Here is an 18,523-nt window from a genome sequence, read left to right as displayed (position 1 = left end):
ACTCTTCTTTCTCCTCCTGGATGGATCATTCATTCTCAAAATTCTTGATTCTTTTGTTCCCTCTATTCTTCCAACCATAATGTCTTTCTCCAGTGATGTGTTTTATGCCAGAAATCTGGCAAGAACTGTTTAATGAATTAGGTCCAAATAGTCAATTTTGAGAAGAGCCAGAAATTTGGAATTGTTCTATAATGGCCATAATATCATACTGTTCTCAGACTACTTAGTTACAGCACAAAAAATAGAAGCAGCTTAGCAGACTTTAAGAAAAGATTGCATAAAGAGGGTCTCCAGTATGAAATCTTATATGCTGCGAAATTGAAAATCTATATAATGAGCAGTCACTTTTCTTTTTTCACCTTAAGAAGCTTTAAAGTGGCTTGATGGAAATGACATACCAAAGTCGTCATGAAGAGTGGACGTTTGATTGACTTGCTCTTTAGATATTTCTATAGTCAAGTTTATACTATGCAGAATTAATGAAATTTCTATTTTGGCAAATCAGATAATTTATACGTCTGCAAAGCTGAAGCTTTTAAGGCTTATCTTAGAGCCTCTTAGAGATGAGATCTTAAAGGGAACCTGTCACCAGAAAAAATGCTATTAACCTGCAGATATAGGCTTAATCTGCAGGTTACTAGTGTTACTAACCTGCCTATCGTCTGCACGTAGCCAAATGCTGTGGGAGAAAATTATTTTTATTCTCTCCAGCGGCATTCAAATTTCAGTCACGGGGGCGACGCCAGCGCTTGTTCAGTCACCATTCTAAGAATACAGAGCGGCGCCTGTAACCGCGTGGTTACAGTCTTGCTGTGTATATTCGGAGTGGTGACTGAACCGCACTGGCACCACACCCATGACTGAAACCCAAACGCTGCTGGGGGGAATAAAAATAATTTTCTCTCCACAGCGTTCTGCTACGGGCAGGCATCAGGCAAGTTAATATCTCTGTTAACCTGCAGATTAACCCCACAACTCCAGGATAATAGTATTTTTTTCTGGTGACAAGTTCCATTTAAGGCCGCTTTCACACTTCAGGCTTTCGGTATCCAGCATGGGGCGGCAAAAAACCGGACTACGGGATCTGGCCGCAACCGCAGACACTGGGCTCAATCTGTGTGTCTTCTTCACTCTGTATTCTCATATCACCTTCGACTAATAAAGCACAAAATAATACGCCAATAGTGAGTGTTACCTATTTTCCTTCTTTTCTCTGAACTTTGGAAGATAGTATTGCTACGCAGTAAGCACTACCGTGTCTGACGTTCTTTTCTAATCAGCAATGCATACTCCTGGGGTATATACACGCGACAGTGCCGGTCGGTTGATCTCCTGAAATGGATGTTTAAATATAGTAAAGAAGCATCAGAGTTCCAGTTTTATTGAGGGACTCAAAGTAGCAGATGGACACTTAGTAAATAACACATTTGAAATTCTAGAGGTTCTTGTCTTTTTTTGTTTGACTACATTTTAAAAATGTATTTAAATCCATATTATAGTGTTATCCATCCATATATAGAGGTAATTGTTCTCCCAAGAATACCACAGGAGGATTCACCCGAGTTAGGGGTACTTCACACTAAGCAAGATCGCTGATGCGTCACCAATTTTGTGACGCAACAGTGACTTCGCCAGCGATCTCATTATGTGTGACACTTAGCAGAGACCAGGCCCCTGCTGCGATGTCGCTGATCGTGCTTGAATGTCCTGGGCCATTTTTTGATCGCTGGTGTCCCGCTGGCCAGCATGCATCGCTGTGACCACTTAGCGATGAACCATCCATATCGTTGTCGGGATCGCTGGTGCATCGCTAAGTGTGACAGTACCTTAAGCGACGCACCAGCGATCCCACCGAGATCGTTGCTGCGTCGTTGGTTAAATTTGACAGCTTACTAGCGACCTCTTAGCGACGCACCAGGGATCCTTACCAGGTCATATCGTTGTCGGGATCGCTGGTGCGTCACTTAGTGTAACTGTACTCTTAGAGGCTCTTCTGAGTGCAGAAAAACAAACTTATCTTATAGGCAAATAATAAAGCCACAAGAACTGATGAAATCCTTGTTTGATGGCGAGATAAGTGGGCACCACCTGCTTATCTTAAGTAGTATATTTATCTCGCTCCATCTATAAAAGAGGCGGACATAAGTCCCATAAGCGTTTGATTCTTATCTATTTCATTACTAAATTCTGATGTACTGTAAATGTTTCTTGCTCGTATATTAGCTATTATATTAAAAATAATTATTAAAATTGTTCATACAAATCAGTATAGTGTTATGCCAAATAAATCATCCAGAATAAATATTATGAGATTATTTACTAATCTCCAGTTTTCTTTTCCATTCTGGGCCGCAGAGTGTGCTATCTTTAGATGCCTTCAAGGCCTTTAATAGCGTTGAATTGGAATTTATGTAACAAATTTTAGAAAATGTTTTTTAAACCCAATTATAGAAAATGGGTAAAAATCTTTTATACTACTACTTGAGCAAGAATCAGTTTAAATAGATGGTCCTCGAGATTTTTACAATTTCAAAAGGGAAACAGAGAAGGCTGTCCTTTATCTCCCCTCCTGTACTCCCTGATAATGGAACCACTCACTCGTGCTATTCAGTCTGATAAATTAGAGGTTTAATGTATCCAGAGAGAGGGGAGAAGATTAGTCTACATGTGGATTAAATCTTAAGCCCCCTATACACATAGCGATATCGCTATCGATATTGCTAAAGCGTCACCGATTTTGTGACGCAACAGCGATATCGCTAGCGATCTCGCTACATGTGACACTTACCTCCGACCCGGCTCCCCGCTGGATATCGCTGATGGCGTGAGAACGGGATGGTCCATTTTTTGTTGTCGGCTTCCTGTTGGCGCTGACGAGCGACTCCATGGACGCGGGCGGAAGACGTCACCCTCGCTGCGTGCGCCAAGTAAGTATCGACTGCCAACCGCTGCTGCATCGCTGGTGAGATCTGCCTTTTTGGCAGCTCACTAGCGACCATTTAGCGATGCACCTGCGATCCTGACCAGGTCGTATCATTGTCAGGATCGCTGGTGCATTGCTAAATATAACAGGACCTTTACTCTCTGTTGTGTATAGTCCCTAGAGAAAGTAATGGACATTGCAGGTAAATTTGGTTCTTTTTCTGTGATAAAAATGATTTGAGATAGATAAATACCTTTTTACTCCCATTAGAATGAAATCCAGTTAAATATTCCTTTAAATTTTTAGATAATGAAGGCAACTTTAACCATTTGAGAATTTTTTTCCAGTTCTCTAACACAGAATGAGCTTTTGAATCTTAATCCAGTGATTCATAAAATGAGAGACAAGATAAATATCTGGAAACGTTTGCCCCTTACCTTTTCATCATGAATAGCACTGGTAAAAATTATTTTTCTTCCATAGCTCCAATATATTCTTGACATTGAATTGAGGATGTTTTTTTTCAAATTGCTTGAGCAGATAATAAATTATTTGATCTAGAGGGAAAAACCACCCCAAATAACACATAAATGTATTAGATACCCTATTGATGGAATGTGGAGGCTTCTGTCTTTTTAAAAAAATGTTTTATAGCAGAACAGCTTAACCTGATAGAAAAAGTATGCTTTTTTTAATGTACCTTGTTACAAAATTCACCAAACAGTTTGGGTTTAAAAAATATGTTGGAGATTTTGGAGTCTGGGCAATTAAGCACTCCTAAATTTAAATAGTTTCCATTACAAAAGCTCGTCCAAGGATGGTGGATAATACGAAACATATTTAACCCCTTAATGAAGGAGCTTTTTTCGGTTTTGCATTTTCGTTTTTCACTCCCCTTCTTCCCAGAGCCATAACTTTTTTATTTTTCCATCAATATGGCCATGTGAGTTGTAGTGTTGAACATAACCATTGGTTTTAGCATGTCATGAACTCAAAAAAGGGAAAAAAATTCCAAGTGAGGTGAAATTGCAAAAAAAGTGCAATCCCACCCTTGTTTTTTGTTTGGCTTCTTTGCTAGGTTCACTAAATGCTAAAACTGACCTGCCATTATGATTCTCCAGGTCATTACAAGTTCATAGACACCAAACATGTCTAGGTTCTTTTTTATCTAAGTGGTGAAAAAAATTCCAAAGTTTGCTAAAAAAACAAAACAATTGCGCCATATTCTGATACTCGTAGCGTCTCCATTTTTCGTGATTTGAGGTTGAGTGAGAGCTTATTTTTTGCGCACCGAGCTGACGTTTTTAAGGATACCATATATGTACAGATACGATCTTTTGATCGCCCGTTATTGCATTTTAATGCAATGTTGTGGCGACCAAAAAAACGCAATTCTGGCGTTTTGATTTTTTTCCCGCTACGCCGTTTAGCGATCGAGTTAATCCTTTTTTTCTAAAGATTGGGCAATTCTGAACACGGCGATACCTAATATGTGTATGTGTAATTTTTTTATTGTTTTATATTGAATGGGGCGAAAGGGGGGATGATTTAAACTTTTATATTTTTTAATTTTTTTTCATATTTTTTAAAACATTTAATTTAAATTTTGGCATGCTTCAATAGCCTCCATGGGAGGCTAGAAGCATCCACAACTCAATCAGCTCTGCTACATATAGGCGATGAGCAGATCGCCTATATGTAGCAGAATTACACAGCATTGCTATGAGCGCTCATAGCAATGCCTCATCAATAACCATAGAGATCTCTAGGAGACCTCATGTTGTTATGGCAATGCATCGCTGACCCCCGATCACGTGATGGGTCGGCGATGCGCGTATTTCCAGCCCGGCAGCTGGAAGTGCTGGTTAAATCCCGCTCTCAGCGTTATTTAACTAGTTAATAGGCGTGGGTGGATCGTGATTCCACCTGCGCCTATTGTGGGCACATGTCAGCTGTTGAAAACAGCTGACATGTCCCGGCTTTGATGCGGGCTCACCGCCGGAGCTCTCATCACAGTGGGGGTACTGCCATTGGACGTACTATTGCGTCCAATGGCAGTAAGGGGTTAATGTAAGAATGTTTAGCTTTTCAATGGTAGCTCCATTCTGGAATACTAGATATTTTATAGATCATGGAGATTTTTGTTTACATGCATTTCTGGATTCGTCATGGGGTGAGATTAGTTTCTCATTTATTTCAGATTAGAGTTTTGAAATCTCTGCAAGTTTTGCAACAACAGTTTCATGTACTGTACTGTATATCTGTATATCTAAGTTTTATTATGCATGGTTACATTAGTACTTTTGGTAAATTTATGGATGTTAGGAGATTCTCAGGAATTTTAGGAAACTTTAGTCACTCTTTTCTCTAATGAGTAAAATGTATCAAACTTGAACCAAAAACAGATGAAAATTTGATCCAAGAAGTGAACAGTCAGTTTTTTGTGGATGTTAAAAAATAGATGCGTGAAATCAACCTCCAGAAGTTACCACTATAATAAAAAAAAGTTTGCTTTCTGTCAGACCTCTCTACGAGCTGTGTCTGTCATTGTGGTTCAGTTCCTTTGAAATGAGTAATGCTGAGCTGCAATACCTGATACAGCTTTTGAACAGGTCTGCAGTTTCCTTGTGGTATTTTAACCACATTGGTCATTATTTCTTCATTATGCTTCTTAAGGCCTTGGATTGAATCAGTCTGATGCTGGCTAAACAGTACAGAACGCTTGGTTATGCATAGTAAGCACTAAATAGAATATTCCGTATGGGACATCAAGCAAGAAACAGCGGGTGTAATTACAATAATTACAATCTATGCACTGAATACAACAATGACTAGATTAAAAAAAAAATATTTCCACACCTTCCATCAGGAGCCTAGACTTTGCTTCGTAGAGAAAATTGTTTTTTTTAGAAAACATGGGAGATGAATAAGGCTGCTGCTAAAAGGTATATTTTGCAAGAGAAGAACAAAGAGGATTCTAAAAGGTTAATTTGTACAAGAAAAAAACAGCTACATATACAGGGTTAATTTGAGTCTTTAGCTATAAACACACATCTAGAAGTAGCCATAATGAATAAAAGATGACAAGGTTTATATAATTTGCTTCTTCTTCAAGTCTACTCATGCAACTAATGACCCATAATGAACAGTATTTCCATATTATATTGCTTCCTATATAGTTATATCCAGCATGTTGACAGCAGCACAGATCTCCCCTGGGTTTACATTCTACACATTTAGCTCCACACAGTGGTATCACCCAGGAGCAAGAAGTCTAACAAAGTTAAATGTGCAATTTTTTACGGCGTTTCCACAGAAATTTGTTTTGTTCAACATGGAGGAGATTACTCATACGGTGTGCTGTAATGTGCACTATATGTTTACAGACTTGTCAGAGGAAAAGACAAACTTTACGTGTCAAAAAATACAAGCTTGTGACTCTTAAGGCTCATTCACACATCAGTATTTGGTCAGTATTTTGCATCAGTGTTTGTATGCCAAAGCCAGGAATGGAACTTACTGAGAAAAAGATATAATTGAAAGACTAGCTCCTGTTCCTTATTTTGGAGACATTCCTGGTTTTGGCATACAAATACTGATGAAATACTGATCAAAAGTACTGATGTGTGAAAGAGGCCTTAGAGGAATAGGTGCAAAGTCTTCAGGAGAAAATAGACACTGAAGCTCATCAAAGAAGATGAGGATTTCCTTAACAGAACAGAAGACTCTCTTCAGTATGTTGCAAGAGCAGAACTTTTCAGTGTTCCTGCAGAAGCTAATGGCATTGTAGAAATAACTATTCAGAATGTTCCAAGACAAGCACCTTTCAATGTACCTGAAAAAGAAGAGAAATGGAAGCATGGAGGATGTGTGGAGACAGTCAACACCCATACCACTGAAGAACTGCTACCAGGCTCTCATGCAGGACAACTATGAAGATGCTTTGTCCACAAAGAACACTCCAGTAAGAAATCAGAATCCTCTTAAAGGGAGAAAAAGAAGCACTGTGGTGAATAAGAAAAGAAGAATGATGGTCATGGGGAATTCTATACTGAAAAAAACAGAAGCCACTATCTGTTGACCAGACATTACTTCACGAGAAGTGTGCCGTCTTCCAGGTGCCCAATTAAAAGATGTATCTGATAGCGTATCAAGACTCTTCAGTGCTACAGATGACTACCCACTCCTACTAATACACATAGGATCAAATGACACAGCAAAAAGGGACCTGAGACCATATGAAGAGACTATGAAGACCTAGGGCGGAAAGTGAAAGAACTAGGAGTGCAGATCGTCTTCTCATCTATCCTCCCAATGGATGTACATGGACCAGGGAGATTGAACAGGACTCTACAGGTGAATAACTGGTTACATTGATGGTGCCGTGAGCAAGGTTTTTGGTTTCTTGACCATGAAGTTAACCCCTTCCTTACCGATGACGGAATAGTATGTCATCAGTAAGGATCCCCTGCTTTGAGGTGGGCTTCGGTGGTGAGCCCACCTCAAAGCTGCGGCATGTCAGCTGTTATGAACAGCTGACATGTGCCTGCAATTAGGCGCGAGTGGAATCGACGTCCGCCCACGCCTATTAACTAGTTAAATCCCACTGTCAAAGCTGACAGCGGGCATTTAAATAGCACTTCCGGCCATCGGTCCGGAAGTGAGCTAATCGCCGACCCCCGTCACGTGATCGGTGGCCGGCGCTCAAAGCACAGCAGTAAATCTGCTACATATGGGCGATCTGCTCATCACCCATATGTAGCAGAGCCGATCGGGTTGTGCATGCTTCTGGCCTCCTATGGAGGCTATTGAAGCATGCCAAAAGTAAAAAAAAATGTTTAAAAATAAAAAAATAAAAAAAACTTAAAAGTTCAAATCACCCCCTTTCGCCCCAATCAAAATAAAACTATATATATAAAAAAATACCACATACACATGTTAGGAATTGCCGCATTCAGAATCGCCCAATCTATCAATAAAAAAACATTAATCCGATCGCTAAATGGCGTAGCGAGAAAAAAATTCAAAATGCCAGAATTACGTTTTTTTGATTGCCGTGACATTGGATTAAAATGCAATAACGGGCTATAAAAAGAACATATCTGCACAAATGTGGCATCATTAAAAACGTCAGCCCGGCCCACAAAAATAAGCCCTCACCCGACCCCAGATCACGAAAAATGGAGACGTACGGGTCTCAAAAAAATTGCGCTTTTTTTTTTTTAGCAAACTTTGGAATTTTTTTTTCACTACTTAGATATAAGAGAACATAGACATATTTGGTGTCTATGAACTCGTAATGACCTGGAGAATCATAATGGCAGGTTAGATTTAGCATCTAGTGAACCTAGCAAAAAAGCCAAGCAAAAAACCATTGTGGGATTGCACTTTTTTTGCAATTTAACGCACTTGGAATTTTTTTTTACCATTTTCGAGTACACGACATGGTAAAACCAATGGTGTTATTGAAAAGTACAACTCATCCCACAAAAAATAAGCCCTCATATGGCCATATTGATGGAAAAATAAAAAAGTTATGGCTCTGGAAAGAAGGGGAGCGAAAAACGAAAAATCGAAAAAAGCTCCTGGAATGTAGGGGTTAAATAACTGTATGATGAACTCCTTGCTAGAGATGGGTTCCTTCTTGCGAAAATAGGAAAGCACATATTTGGTAGATGCTTTGCTACACTCTTTAGGAAAGTTTTAAGCTAGAGCAATATGGGATGGGAAATATAAGGCCAGAAAAAAATATGCAGCTAATTAATTCTTTTGAGAACTCTGCTATTAGAAGTGGAAATAAAGAACAAAAACAACAAATTCTGAATGAAAATAGAGGACCAGGAGACACCAACTACAAACTAAAATGTGGCTATACAGATACACAGAGCATGGGAAACAAACAAGGAGAATTTAAGCTGCTAACACATGAAGAGAGATATGATGTAATAGGCATCACTGAAACTTGGTGGGATGATATACATCATTGGAATGCAAACCTGAAAGGGTACAATTTATTTATTAGAAACAGGATTAACAAGAGGGGAGGAGCTGTTGCATTGTATATTAGGAAAACGTATATCTTCACAGAGATCAAAGCTTCAGAGAATGGTAGCTCTGCAGAAACTGTTTGGGAAAGAATACAAGGAGAGAAGAAAAGAAAGGACACTATCGTAGATGTTTACTATAGGCCACCAGGACAGAGTTAAGATATGTATGAATGCTTTTTACATCAGATGTCTCTGTTCTCAAAAAAGTAAGGCATAGTGATCATTGGAGATTTTAACTATCCAGATATTTGTTGGGAATCTTTCTCAGGCAAAAGCAATGGGTCCAAAAAAATCCTATCTTTTCTTTCTGACAACTTTATCTTTCAAAAGGTAGAAGAGAGAACAAGAGGATCTGCAATCTTGCACCTAATTCTTACCAAGTCCCCTCTAAAATGTAAAGTGCTGCAGAATATGTCGGCGCTATAGAAATAAAAATTATTATTATTATTACCAACAGGGAGGAAGTGGTTGAGGAATATCCTAGAATTTTGGATTACCAGAAGAGGAAGAGCAACGAGGACTCCGACATTAAGGTTGGACTTCAGAAAGGCAGATTTTAATGAACTCAGAAAGAGGGTAAGAAAGGCCCAATAGCTGGATATTCTAAAGGACAGAAGTGTCCAAAAAGGATGGGAGATTTTACTGAATGAAATTCTCACTGCACAATCAGTAACAACCTGGAAAAGAAGGAAGAATTGGAAGCATTTATAGAGACCTTGATGGAAGAACACAGAACTTAAACACTTGTTAAAAAGGAAAAAAAAAAGAAATATATATTGAATGTAAAAAGGGGACACATCTAAAGAGGAAAATAATGCTGTCTTCAGGGAATGCAGGGCAAGCGATAGAAGACCTAAAGCCAGCAATGAAGTGAGGCTTGCAAGGGAGACCAAAAACAATAAAAATGGATTTTGGGAGTATGTCAAAAGCAAAAGAAAAGTCAAAGATGCTATAGGATTTTCTGTTGTGAATTCTCTTACTTCTGAGTCGGGGCTCCCTCTGGTGTTTACTGTGGGTAGTGGAGCTGGCCGGATTGACAGAGGTCTGCCACCTCATGATGATGATTGGAGATCTGGGTGTCAGGGTCCCGACAGCGCCGGCGTACAGCCTCCGCTAAGCGGGGACTCACCCGCACCGTAGGGACTCCTAGGGACAAGAACAGCCGGAAAATAAAGATGCACGGGACCTGAATGTAGAAGTTTAGAAAGCAGGCACAGGACCTACGGTCATGTGAACAGTCATGTGACTGCAAGGGGGCGTGGCTTAGCATCCTGCTTTCAGAGGAGGAACAAAACTCAGAGTCAGGCAAAGCAGAGGTCAAGCACAATACAGACATGCGGGGTACAGGAGGGATAAACAGATGGAAGGTCAAACAAAGCCAAAGGTCATACACAAGATATCAATACAGTACCAGGGATGAGACAGAACGGACAGTCAGGGCCAAGAAGAGATCAAAAACCAAACAGACATAGAAGGTACCAAGCAGAATCCTAAGCGATATCCAGAGAACAGACCGAGTTATACACAGAGAATCAAGCAACCAGAACACAGCACTAACACACTCAGGGGTCACCACACAATGCCAAGGGCGAAAGTATAACTGATGGGGGATGGGAGCTTCCTGAGGCTATAAGAAGCCTCCCCAGAAACACTGAGAGACCACCATAATAGGTCCCAGGTGTGCAGGTGAGAGTCTGCACTGAGATCAGAACATTAACCCCAGAAGTGCCGGTCACCCAGCACTGGTATCATGACAGTACTCCCCTCTCAACGGGGGGCCTCTGGACCCCCAGGCTTGCCCGGGTACCTAGCATGGAAAGCCCGAACCAGACGATCCGCATGCATCAACCGGGCCGGCACCCAGGACCTGTCCTCCGGCCCATACCCCTTCCAATGAACTAGGTACTGTACTGACCGCCGTACCAACCTAGAATCTACAGTGTGACCAATCTCATATTCCACATGTCCCTCAACCAAAACCGGAGGAGCAGCGAACTCGGATTCTTCCCGGACTGCTTCAAACAGCGTCAGTAGAGATCTATGGAAGACGTTAGGGATCTTGAAAGAGGGAGGAAGGCACAGCCTGTATGCTACTGGGTTGATTTTTTCCACAATCTTGTATGGGCCAATGAATTTGGGGCCCAACTTGGCTGACGGAATCTTTAACTTAATGTTTCGCGTGGAGAGCCAAACTTTCTTTCCCACCTGAAACATGGGACCAGGTGTTTGTTTCCTGTCCGCGAAAAACTTATACCTGCCTTGAGACCTAGATATATGCTGCTGGACTTCTGCCCATGTATCTTTTAACCGCTGAACAGAGTCCTCAGTCCGAGGGCACCCCGAATCCAGACGAGAAAACTCACCAAAATGAGGACTGAACCCATAGTTGATCAAGAAAGGGGACATACCAGTGGATTGACTCACCCAACTATTGAAGGCAAATTCAGCCAACGGCAGTATATCACACCAGTCATTCTGTCTAGCAGAAGTCAGACATCTGAGGATCTGTTCCAGAGACTGATTAGTGCGTTCCTTGTGACCATTACTCTCAGGATGGTATGCAGTAGAAAAGGACAGAGATATCCCTAATTTTTTGCAGAAAGCACGCCAAAACTTAGCCACAAACTGCACACCACGATCAGACACCACATTCAGGGGTACCCCATGCAAGCGGACCACATGCTGCACAAACAATCTGGATAAGATCTCAGCAGAAGGTAATGCGGACAGGGGTACAAAATGAGCCTGCTTAGAAAATCTGTCCACCACTACCCATACCACCGTATTACCCCTGGAAGAGGGAAGATTGGTAATAAAATCCATGGACAGAAGGGTCCACGGTCTTTCGGGAACTTCCAAGGGCATCAGCTCCCCCGTCGGCCGGCTATGGGAGCTTTTAGAACGAGCGCAGACTGCACAACCAGAAATGAATTTCTTTATATCAGAACCCAGAGTAGGCCACCAGAAGATCCTAGCCACCGCCAGTCGCGTGGCTGATATACCAGGGTGAGCACACAACTTGGATTCGTGGAACTCTTGCAAGAGTTTAAGGCGAAGTTGCTCTGGGACAAACAACTTGCCCCCTGGCTTGGCGGCAGGAGTCAGCAAACTGGGCCCCCTCAATTTCCCGTTCCAATTCAGACGAGATCCCTGCTAACACCACCCCAGGGTGCAGAATGGAGGACGGTGGCTCAGGGACAGACACGGTGAAAACTACGAGATAAGGCATCAGCCTTGACATTCTTTGACCCTAGATGGAATGTAATAGTAAACTGGAAACGAGAAAAAAAAAGTGACCAACGGGCATGTCTGGGCGTTAATCTTTTAGCAGACTCGATGTAAGACAAATTTTTGTGATCAGTGATCACAGTAACCGGGTGATTGGCCTCCTCCAAAAAGTGCCTCCATTCCTCAAACGCCAACTTAACCGCAAGAAGCTCTCTACTGCCTTGTATCCTTTAATAAGATGTGTAGTAGAGGGGTTACAAGGACACTAAACTTCAGGAAGGCAAATTTCCAATGGATGAGAGATGATCTTGGTGCAATTAACTGGGACGATATCCTGAGACATAAAAATACACAAAGAAAATGGGAGACGTTTATTAGCATCCTGAATAGGACCTGTGCACAATATATACCATATGGGTATAAACATGCTAGAAATAGGAGGAAACAACTATGGCTAAATAGAGCTGTAAGGGGCGCAATAAGAGATAAAAATAAAGCATTTAGAGAATTAAAGCAAGTAGGTAGTGATGAGGCATTAAATAAATACAGAAAATTAAAAAAATTCTGTAAAAAGCAAATCAAGACTGCAAAGATTGAGACAGAGAGACTCATTGCCAGAGAAAGTAAAAATAATCCCAAAATATTCTTTAACTACATAAATAGTAAGAAGCTAAAAAATGATAGTGTTGGTCCCCTTACAAATAGTCTGGGTGAAATGGTGGATGAGGATGAGGAAAAAGCCAATATGCTAAATGACTTTTTTTCAACAGTATTTACACAAGAAAATCCTATGACGGATAACGTGATCAGGGATAAAAATTCTCCGTTAAATGTCACCTGCTTAACCCAGCAGTAAGTACAGCGGCGTCTAAAAATCACTAAAATTGACAAATCCCCGGCCCCAGATGGGATACACCTCCGAGTACGGAAGGAAATAAGCACAGTCATAGATAGACCATTATTTTTAATCTTTAAAGATTCCATAATAACAGGGTCTGTACCACAGGACTGGCGTATAGCAAATGTGGTGCCAATATTCAAAAAGGGGACAAAAACTGGACTTGGAAATTATAGGCCAGTAAGTTTAACCTCAACTGTGGGTAAAATCCTGGAGGGTTTTCTAAGAGATACTATACTGGAGTATCTGGAGAAGAATAACCTTATGACCCAATATCAACATGGGTTTACAAGGGACCGTTCCTGTCAGACTAATCTGATAAGCTTTTATGAAGAGGTAAGTTCCGGACTGGACCAAGGGAATGCAGTGGACGTGGTGTACATAGACTTTTCAAAAGCTTTTGATACGGTGCCACACAAAAGGTTGATACATAAAATGATAACAATGGGGATAGGGGAAAATATGTGTAGGTGGGTTAAGAGCTGGCTCAGGGATAGGAAACAAAGGGTGGTTATTAATGGAGCACACTCGGACTGGGTCACAGTTAGCAGTGGGGTACCACAGGGGTCAGTTTTGGGCCCGCTTCTTTTTAACATATTTATTAATGACCTTGTAGGGGGCATAGAGAGTAGAATTTCAATATTTGCAGATGAGACTAAACTCTGCAGGGTAATCAATACAGAGGAGGACAATTTTATATTACAGGAGGATTTATGTAAACTAGAAGCTTGGGCTGATAAATGGCAAATGAGCTTTAATGGGGATAAATGTAAGTTCATGCACTTGGGTAGAACAAACAAGATGTATAATTATGTGCTTAATTGTAAAACACTGGGCAAAACAGTCACTGAAAAAGATCTGGGTGTATGGGTGGACGACAAACTCACATTTAGTGGCCAGTGTCAGGCAGCTGCTGCAAAGGCAAATAAAATAATGGGATGCATTAAAAAAGGCATAGATGCTCATGAGGAGAACATAATTTTACCTCTATATAAGTCACTAGTGCGACCACACTTAGAATACTGTGTACAGTTTTGGTCTCCGGTGTATAAGAAAGACATACAGTAGCTGAACTGGAGCGGGTGCAGAGAAGAGCGACCAAGGTTATTAGGGAACTAGGGGGTCTGCAATACCAAGACAGGTTATTACACTTGGGGTTATTTAGTTTGGAGAATCGAAGGCTTTGGGGTGATCTTATTACAATGTATAAAAATATGCGGGGACAATACCAAGACCTTTCTAATGATCTTTTTACTCTTAGACCTGTGACGTGGACAAGGGGGCATCCTCTACGTCTGGAGGAAAGAAGGTTTAAGCATACTCACAGACGCGGATTCTTTACTGTAAGAGCAGTGAGACTATGGAACTCTCTGACATATGATGTTGTAATGAGTGATTCCCTACTAATATTTAAGAAGGGACTGGATGCCTTTCTTGGAAAGTATAATATTACAGGGTATATACACTAGTTTCCTTAATATTACGTTGATCCAGGGAGCTAGTCTGATTGCCGTATGTGGAGTCGGGAAGGAATTTTTTTCCCCAATGTGAAGCTTACTGTTGCCACATGGGTTTTTTTTTGCCTTCCTCTGGATCAACATGTTAGGGCAAGTTAGGATAGGATATGGGTTGAACTAGATGGACTTAAAGTCTCCCTTCAACCTTGATAACTATGTTACTATGTTACATCATAATTTCTTTCAGCAGCAGAGAACTTCCTGGAAAAGAAGGCACATGGCCTGAGTTTGGTTAGAGTGGCAGGTCCTTGGGACAACACCGTCCCCACCCCCACCTCGGAGGCGTCCACCTCCACCACAAATGGCTTGGAAGGATCTGGCTGTACCAAGACAGGAGCAGACATAAAACATTTTTTCAGCGTCGCAAAGGCCTCTTTTGCGAACGAGGACCAATTTCTCACATCCGCACCTTTGCATGTTAGATCCGTGAGAGGTTTGACCACTTGCAAAAACCCCCGGATAAATTTGCGGTAATAATTGGCGAACCCCAAGAAGCGCTGAAGACCCTTAAGATCTTGGGGTTGCACCCAATCCGCAATGGCCTGCACCTTCTTGGGGCCCATGCGAAAACCCTCACCGGATACAATTAACCCCAAAAAAGACAATTCATGCACACAGAATACACATTTCTCCAATTTGGCATACAGATGATTTTCTCTCAGTCTTTGGAGAACAGTTTGTACATGTTCCAAATGAGAATGCTTGTAGGGGGAGTATATCAAAATATCATCTAAATAGATAACGACAAAATGACCAATGAGATCCAAGAATACCACGCTGATGAAATTCTGAAATATGGCGGGGGCGTTGGTAAGACCAAACGGCATGAAGAAATTTTCAAATAGTCCCTCGGTCGTGAGGAACGCGGTTTTCCATTCATCCCCCTCTCAGACCCTTATCAAATTATATGCCCCCGAAGATCCAGTTTAGAAAACCACTTTGACCCTGTGTCATGGTCACGTGTCTCTGGACGCAGCGGTTACCGCAAGGCGAACCCATAACACACGTGACCCTGGAAACACCGCCTCCAGTGGGGCGCATTTAAATAATAAAACGTGCAGGTGGATACGCCGCCTCCACCTGGCGAATTTAGGTATTACACGTTATACAATAATTCTGGAAACCCCGCCTCCAGTAAGGCGAATTTAAATAATAAGGGGGAACCTGGGAAACATTAACAATGGTGGGCCCTGCGATAGGGAATGGGGGACGTGGAGACCTTCTAAGCTCCCCTGAGCCAGTGTCCCTGCACTCCTTACATTCCCTATACAGGCTCCGCACCTGTCGCTGCACGCGTACCTTAACGCCCTTGCTCACCCTGACCCTAAACCCTCACTAGGGAATAGGTCGGTGCGGAGACTAATCCCACCACTGCACTAATAACACACATGAGGAAAGAGACAATACAGGGGAAACACCACTTAGCTTTGCTCTGTTGCGTATGCTCCTAGCAACAGAGCCCTCCACCTGCGTGCATCTTCTCCTCCACCCGGATCCATCACCATAACAGGATCCTGCACCATAGTGCAGCCTTGGAGCAGAGTCCACCACCAGTTGCTGCTGCTTAGAAACAGAGTCCCAAGGATGAGTTCAGCTTCTGACACGAAGTCAAGCATGCTTGAGTCCAGCTCAGCAGCCAAGTCCCACATGGTGAGTGCCACTCTCCATAGTCGCCACTCCACCAGTCCATGCAGACACTTCCCGCCGACACCATCACTGCGACCCCACCACGCCATGCCAGCCCTTCGTCCAGACACCATAGCTGAAACACGTCCCCCCTGGCTAAGCTGCGCAGGACTCCTCTCCAGCTCCATCCTTCCACCAGGCTCTCAAACTCAGAGTGACTACAATCTCACAATATCACAGGCAGTGATTGCACACCCCTAGCACACCTTTATAGGGTGTCACACCTGATCCATAATTACGTGCACAAAACCCTAAAGTGTGATACCACTAACCACCACCGGGGACAGTCAAGACACCTTAGAACTTTCCAAAGTAAAAAAAGTTCACCCAGTGCAATTCAAAACTGTCAGATCATGACACCCTGATAGTTGGTTACATAAATCGGGAATCAACGGAAGGGGGTACGTATTCCGTACAGTAATCTGATTAAGCTCGAGACAGGGACGTAACCCGCCATCTTTTTTCTTTACAAAAAAGAAGCCTGCCACCACAGGTGAGACTGAAGGACGTATGTGTCCTTTGCGCAGACTTTCAGCAATGTACTCCTTCATAGCCAAGCACTCAGGACCGGACAAATTAAACAGACGGGCTTTAGGTAATTTAGCCCCCGGGACCAGCTCAATAGCGCAGTCAAAGGGTCTATGTAGAGGTAACGTCTCGGCCTCGCTTTCGGAGAATACATCTTCGAAGTCCTTCAGGCATTCCGAAATACCTTCCAGCTCGACAGATGATACAGACACAGATTTAACAGATTCAACCAGCAGTGAGGATTTATCACATAACTCAAAATCATTAAACCCCCCTTGAACAATCTCCCCCGTTTTCCAGTTAATAACTGGGTTATGGCGTTGTAACCAGGGCATGCCCAACACCAACCCTGCAGGTATATTGTCCAGCACAAAACAACTTAGGTTTTCCACATGAGTAGCGCTCACTCTGAGCGAAAACAAATCAGACATACAGAGAATTCCCTCCTTAGTGAGGGGAGAGGAGTCAATGGCCATCACCTTGATTGGAACCTTGAGCCTAACTGTCCCTATCTTGCAGTGTGTGACCAATTGGGAGTCAATGAGATTAATCGATGACCCGCAGTCCACGAAGGCTGTAGAGGAAAAAGAACTACTGTCCACAAATAGTTCCACAGGAAAATGGTACCTGAGGGTCTGAGCAGTCTCCCCGTTGACTTCCCAGACCTAGTCGTTTCCCGCCGACCGGGTTTGAAGACGGGCAATCAGGACACTCCCTTTTCCAATGTCCCGCTTTACCGCAGTAAAAGCATAACTGCTTATCCTTCTGGCGTTTCCTCTCCGTATCCTTCAGGGAGAGGGCGCCTACATCCATGGGCTCAGGGGCAGTCTCTTTTCCACTGGGGAACAATGGAGTTTCCACCTGCATTACCCCTCTGGCCCGCAGCCTGCGGTCCATCCAGATGGCCTGGGTCATGGTGTCCTCGAGAGAGTTAGGTGGGGGGTTTAACGCCAAGGCATCCTGCAGCCGCTCGGACAAGCCTCTGCGAAAGAGTTCTCGGAGTGCGGCGTCATTCCAAGAGACCTCTGCGGCCCAGCGGCGGAATTCAGTACAAAACCACTCAGCTGAGTGTTTCCCCTGACAGACACTCATCATCATGTCCTCTGCCAATCGCACTGTCATGTCCGCCATGTTTGTCATGTCTGCCATGTCTGTTTTGTCTCATGAACTCCTGGAGCGATGTGCATGTGCATATCTTGTCTGCTGTCCTGCATGTTCGCTAGAGCAGTGTGCACACTCACCTCATGTCTGAACTGCAGGATGCCTGCGTTTCTGCTCTGCCTTCTGTGATCTTCTCGTCTTGTCTAGAGTCCCTGATCATGTGTCCCTGCCTGGATCCTGCACTGTCTGGTTCTGCAATCATCTCTTCATGTCTGGAACGCTGATCATGTGACGTTTCCTAAAGATCCTGCACTGTCTGGCTCGGTAATCATCTCGTCATGTCTGGAACTCTGATCATGTGACCTGTCTAGGTTTCAGCACTGATTCTGCAGTCATCTCGTCATGTCTAGAACTATGATCATGTGACCTGTCTAGGTTTCAGCACTGGATCTACAGTCGTCTCGTCATGTCTGGAACTCTGATCATGTGACTGTGCTCTGTTATCCTGTGGACCTGAACCCGGAAGTGCTCCCCTGGTCCTGACCTGGAAGAGGAGGTGCTATGCCCTATATCAGGCCGCCCCTTCCTATGCTCA

The 18,523-nt window shown here is 42.8% G+C and overlaps 1 protein-coding gene across 1 annotated transcript in view; it reads right to left on the bottom strand.

The window, feature by feature from the left end:
- HTR2A (5-hydroxytryptamine receptor 2A) overlaps positions 1-18,157 on the bottom strand; it is a 201,257-nt gene extending 183,100 nt beyond the window's left edge. The window contains exon 1 of the mRNA XM_073580252.1: positions 18,069-18,157. The gene's annotated coding sequence lies outside the window, so the exon portion shown is untranslated. The remainder of the gene's footprint in view (positions 1-18,068) is intronic.
- Positions 18,158-18,523: the final 366 nt, after the last annotated feature.

Source organism: Dendrobates tinctorius, unplaced genomic scaffold, assembly GCF_039654945.1.
Source record: "Dendrobates tinctorius isolate UK_male_01 unplaced genomic scaffold, ASM3965494v1 ptg000064l, whole genome shotgun sequence".
Taxonomy (NCBI): Eukaryota; Metazoa; Chordata; class Amphibia; order Anura; family Dendrobatidae; genus Dendrobates; species Dendrobates tinctorius.
Note: the sequence above shows the minus strand (reverse complement) of the source record. Positions and strands in the feature narration are given on the sequence as shown.